Below are 6,199 nucleotides of genomic sequence, written 5' to 3' on the forward strand. Positions count from 1 at the left end.
TGCTTCTGAGGATCTGAACTGATAAGGGATTGGTTTGAGAAGGCAAGTAGTAGAATGGCTTGAGGATTCACTCCCTCACTGCTTAGCCGGCAAGGACAGCCCCACCCTGAGTGAAACTGAGGACAAAGATAATCCATGTCATGAAGTGGTGGCATGATTGAATAGTTGGTGACCTGGGAAAATATTCCAATAAAGGGAAAGCTCCCACCCAGTGACACGTTTCAAACATTTAAGTATCAGGAGGAGACAACCCACAGAATGAGAGAAAATACTCGTAAATCATAAGGAATTAGTATGCAGAATAAAGAATTACAAAAAAAAAAAAGAAATGTAATACATGGACTGTTGCCACGCAGCAGCTGGGTTACCTGTCTGTCTCCTCATACCTGTTCTTAAAGCAAGGAGAGTCTGTGAGACGGATCCTTTCAGGGACTTTGCGTCACCTTTGTGCTTGCATCTTATGTCTCCCTGTTTGGCCCCAGAAAGATGGCTGGTCAGCCAATGACAGGTACAACTCCCCACAGGGTAGGGGGGGCAACCTAAGTCAGGTAGAGCCTAGTGGGGACCAACAGGAGAATCCACAGGGTTCATAGAGGCGGGCACAGGCCCCCACTTCCCCCAGCTAAGGGGAGCCTCTGCCTCCGTGGCGGCATTCCTTCCTACAACCTGCAGGGGAAGAGATTCAATGATGGGCTCTCCATCTATTCATATGCATAAAGGTTTTGTCTGTTGGAGAAGTACACACACACTGAGACTTACTGGTTCTGCTGCCTACAGGCAAGGGTTATTGGCTTGAATCAGTTTCCTATTATAATGTATAGGATTTTCAGATCTTGAGATTGACAAGCTTTATCTCCTTTACAGCCCCACCTAACTAATAAAAGCTATGCGTAGGCCCAATTCGGGGCTCAGTCCTTGATGCTGGAGTCCTTTGGCCCCACTTGCACGCTATTCTTGGCTACTGTCTTTTCTTAACCCTGCACCACCCTCCTAGCTCCCCACAACCCTCCTTGTGTGGTGCAGGATGAGACAATGGACAAAGCACTTGAACAGATATTTCTCCAAAGAACATATACAGATGGCCAACGAGTACATGAAGATGCTCATTGTCGCTAGTCATTAAGGAAATGCAAATTTAAACCACAATGAGAGCCATTTTAATGGGTGTGAAGTGGTATTAAAAAAGAAATTTTGGCAAGGATGTGGAGAAATTGAAACCCTTGTGCATTGTTAGTGGGAGAATAAAATGGTGCAGACACTAAAAGCTTGGTGAATCCTCAAAAAAAGAAGTAGAATTACTATGATCCATCAATTCCACTCAGAAAATATAGCCAAAGGAATTGAAAGCAGAGATTCGAACAGATACTTAAAAGCCAATGTTCACTGCATTATTCACAACAGCCAAAAAGGAGAAACAACCTAAGTGTCCATCTACAGATGATTGAACAAAATGGGGCATATGCACAAAATAGATCATTCAGCTATAGAAAGGAATGGAGTTCTGATACATGCTACCACATGGACGAACCTCTAGGACATTTTGCTAAAAGAAATAAGACAGAAAATAGGACAAATATTGATTCTACTTATTAGGTACCTAGAATAGGCAAATTCATAGAGATAGAAAGTAGATTAGAAGTTACGAGAGGTAGGGAGAAGGCGGGTGGGGAGTTATTGCTTAATGGTTACAGTTTCTACTTAGAGTAATGCAGAAGTCTTCAAAATAGATAGCAGTGATGGTTGCATACCATTCTGAATATAAAATAGCACTTAATTGTACACTTAACAGTTAAAATAAATTTTGTGTTATGCATGGGGGGAAAGAAAGGAAAGGCAATGAAAACGTTTATCTACACAAATACTTGAAGACTTGTACACAGATATCTATAAAAGCATTTATTCATAATTGTCAAAAAGTAGAAAAATATCTGTTGGCTGATGAACAAGGTGAGTTGGATTAGGCAATAGAAAGGAACGAACTACTGATGAATGTTACAAAATGGATGAGCTTCCAACACGTGTGAAGTGAAAATAAGCCAGAAGAAAAATACCATGTATTATACAATTCCATTTCTAGGAAATGTCCAGAAAGGGCAAATCTAGGAGATAAAAATTAGATTAATAGTTGTCTGGGACAGGAGATAGGGATAGGGATTGACTACAAATGGGTATGAGGAATATTTTTGGGCTGATAATCTAAAACTGGATTGTGGTGATAGATTCACAGTTCTGAATTTACTAAGTTAGGCTGTACCCTTAAAAGGGGTGAGTTTTATGGTCTAAGTTACAGCACAACAAAATTTTTTTTTTTTTTTAAGGCTATGCAGGTCTGTGGAGAGTGGGTGGGAAGGCCCATGCAATTCACAGTGGAGAACTGATGCCTTTCAAGCAGTTGTTAGCATTCTGCTGAGTAGAGATCAAAAGGTTGACCAATGTGCTCCAAACGACCATGACTGGAATTACCCACTATTAGCTTGGTTCCATCTGACTTACCAGTTTTATTCATAAGTTCAGACAGGACCAACAACCATCTATTGTAAGGTAGAAATGGAATAGCCAGAGATCACAATGTGCTTTAATAGGTAGCTCAAACACCCATGTTACCTAGTACTAACATTGCATCAATGCCCGATGTGTCTTGTACACATCAGCTGAAGGAGGAGAGCTGAGCTTGGTTTATGATGAGTTTTTTTTTTTCTAAGAATCAATATATTTTCTTCCTTTGAAATAAATACAAACCAGTTTGAAAGGTGGGGGCATCTATGGGAAGAAGGGGAGTGGGGACAGGCCCCAGTCTTTTTAGTACCAAATGACTCTGGCGCGACCCGGAAACACAGTTACAAATGAGAATAATTTAAATTCTCCGATAATTACATTTGGGTATAAGTCAAAAATTTGGGTATAAGTCAAAATTGGAGAGCTGCTACATTTTAGTTGGTTATCAGGGGTGGCCTTAATAGAAAATAACAGAAACATTCTAAATGGGCAGATACAAGGAACATATGTGGTCATCTACATTATGGAAAGAAGTGGCTCAAGATGAGAATACGTGGAGATTCCCACACACTGGCCAGTGGCCTGGCTGTCTATGTTGAGGCCTGGGAAAAACTGGGAGATGAGAAACAGACAAAGGGTGCTGGAGTACAGATATATGACACCCATACTGCCATATGAAGATTTTTCTATCATATGTCAACACTTCCCCACAAAGCGTGTACCATAGAGGAAGCACTGAATAATCAAGTAGACAAAACAACTCAGCCCACTGACACTAGATAGCCTTTGTCATTGGCCACCTGGATCTGGCACAATGGCAACTGAAAGGTGTAGCCATGACAGAGAGATGCCTACATGTGCGCACAACAGCATGGTCCCATCTCGTGAAGGCCATCTAGCTGCTACTGCCTTTGAATATTCAACTTGACAGCACCAAAGACCTACATGGAGCCCAGAGAGGCTTTAATCCTGGAGGATATAAGAATGTATTCTGCTTTGCTGAATTATTCTATAGCTATCAATTAGATTCAATTTTTATTTATTTTTATTTTTTTTTTTTCAACAATATTGCTTGTGCAAGTCAGAATCTGACACCAATTAAATGGTGGCAGCTTTGGCAACAAACTAGAATATGCTCGTCCACGACTGGGAAGGGAGACTGACATTCAGTTGATTGGTGCTGCTGTTCGATCATGCGGATTTTCTCCCTGCTGGATCTGTCAATTACCTATAGAGATGTTGAACTTTCCAAATACAGTAGTGATTTATCCATTTCTGCCCATTAGGTGTAAGTTAACTTAATTGGGCTCATCCTGGAAGAGCTGGAGGTTCATTTTCTGAGAGGTAGGGTGGATTCACATAGAACCAGGTGGTCCTGGTTCTGCATGAGCTGCTGTACCTGTATGGAAACACACAGCTGCCCCCAATTAAGAGTGCTTGCCAAGTGATTCAGCTCCTTAGGAGTGAAGGTCTGGGTCACACCATCAATTGAGCCAAGATCTGTTGACCTGGTACCTGAGGGCGAGGAGAATTAGAGTGGGGAGTGAAGACAGGAAGCAGGAAGCATTCCTTGTTGCCCTGGTGTCAACTACTGTACAGGAAGCTGGCTCCTTCTGCTGCCCTTTCCTCATGTTTCTCTTTAAGAAGAGGCGCCCATGGGAGTGATGGAAGAATCAATCCCTGAGCGTGGAAAAACAGATTTGTTGTAGCACACAGAATGGACTCTGGTGGCCATGGAGGCACAACCACTCAGCTCTCCTTCAAGGGAGCCTAGTAATATGAGCCTCCAGTGGATTCCCCGTTAAATCCAAGGTCTTCCCACTGCGATTATGCTCTTTCTGAGAAGTTCCAAGCCATTGGTGCTCAATGTGGACTCCCCTGGAGGCAATATTTGTACCCAGGCTCCCCTCTTGGCCTGCAGAGACCTGTAGAAATGCACTGCAGCCTGGGACTCTCAATCTTCCTTCCCCCCCTCCTTTCACATGGCCAGATCTATGTAGCTGTGTATAGGTTTGTTCTACTCCTGCTCCCTCCCCTTCTACCTTTCACTGGAATTTTCCCCAATACACACTTAATCCATCTTGGCCTCTGTTTCCTAGCAGTTCCAAACTGACAGCACCCTAAATCAAAATTGAAAAACACACTAAGTTTAACACACTAAGTTTAATTCATTGCCATAGAAGTTAATAGGTGTCTCTTATGAGCACTGCTTAGCAAAAAGATCTTTAAAGGTAAAATGGGGGCTTAGACTGATTTTAGACCTTTCATAATATACATACTGTGCTATAAGTTTTCCTCTGAGCACTGTTTTACTGAATCCCAAATTTTGGTAAGATTGAATTTTCATTTTAATTTAATTCAAAATTTAAAAATTCTCTTGAGATTTCTTTGACCCATGTGTTATTTAGAAGTGTGTTGTTTAATCTTCAGGTATTTTAATGTTTTTTTTCTAGCTATCCTTCTATGATTCATTCCATTATGCTCTGAGAGCATACTTTGAAGTGTGTTGTTTAATCTTCAGGTATTTTAATTTTTTTTTTTTCTAGCTATCCTTCTATGATTGATTCCATTACACTCTGAGAGCATACTTTGTATAATTTCTATTCTTTCAAATTTGTTAATGTCTGTTTTACAACCCACAATGGGCTCTTGAAAGCTCTGTGTGAGTTTTGAGAAGAATGTGTATTCTGCTTTGCTGAATTATTCTATAGCTATCAATTAGATTCAATTTATTTATTTTATTATTATTTTTTTTTCAACAATTTTACTTGTGCAAGTCAGAATCTGATACCAATTAAATGGTGACACCTTTGCCAATAAATAAGAATATGCTCTTCCATGACTAGGAAGGGAGACAGATTCAATTGATTGGTGCTGCTGTTCAACCATGCTGATTTTCTCCCTGCTGGATCTGTCAGTTACCTATAGAGAGATGTTGAACTCTCCAAACACAGTAGTGATTTATCCATGTCTCCTTACAGTTCTATTGGTTTTTGCTTCATGTGTGTTGATGCTTTGTTAGATACCTACACATTAGGAATTATGTCTTAGAAAAATGGACCCCTTTATTATGTAATGCCCCCGCATATTTTTTCTTGCTATAAAGTTGGCTTTGTGTGAAGTGAATACAGCTACTCTAGTTCTTTGATTAGTGTTAGCATAGAGATCTTTCTCCATCCTTTTATTTTTGAACTATGTGTTTATTTAAAAGTTGGGCTTCTTATAGAACACATAGTTGAGTTTTTTTGTGTGTGGTTTTTTTTTATCTACTCCGACAGTCTGTCTTTTATCTGTTGTATTTAGACCCATGACATTAAAGTGATCGATATAGTTGGGTTAATATTTGTTACTGGTTTCTATCACTTGACCCCTTTTCTTTCATTTTTGTATTTCATTCTGCTTTCTCTGGTTTCAGTTGAGCATTCTTTATTATTGCATTTTCCCTTATTATATCAATTATAATTCTTAGTATAGTGGTTGTTCTTGAGATTGCATCTATGTACGTTTACAACTAGTACCACACTTTTAAAGAACACTATACCACTTCATGGGTACTTCAATTACCTTAATACTCTAGTCCTAATTCCTCTCTCCTATCATAATTTGTCATTCATTTTACTTATTAACTATAGTTACCAAATACATTTTTAACAATCAGATCAAGAATAGTTTAACTTAATTCATTCCTTCTCTTATGCCTTTG

General features: G+C 39.7%; 2 non-coding genes across 2 annotated transcripts; both read right to left on the minus strand.

Moving 5' to 3' along the window:
- Positions 1-3,559: 3,559 nt before the first annotated feature.
- On the minus strand, positions 3,560-3,697 carry LOC141572563 (small nucleolar RNA SNORA24). The gene has a single exon (XR_012497887.1). It is a non-coding gene; the product is annotated as a small nucleolar RNA SNORA24 (small nucleolar RNA).
- Positions 3,698-5,255: 1,558 nt separating this feature from the next.
- LOC141572562 (small nucleolar RNA SNORA24) lies at positions 5,256-5,365 on the minus strand. Its single transcript, XR_012497886.1, has one exon. It is a non-coding gene; the product is annotated as a small nucleolar RNA SNORA24 (small nucleolar RNA).
- Between the last annotated feature and the right edge of the window lie 834 nt (positions 5,366-6,199).

Source organism: Rhinolophus sinicus, linkage group LG06 (assembly GCF_036562045.2).
Source record: "Rhinolophus sinicus isolate RSC01 linkage group LG06, ASM3656204v1, whole genome shotgun sequence".
In the NCBI taxonomy this organism is placed as follows: domain Eukaryota; kingdom Metazoa; phylum Chordata; class Mammalia; order Chiroptera; family Rhinolophidae; genus Rhinolophus; species Rhinolophus sinicus.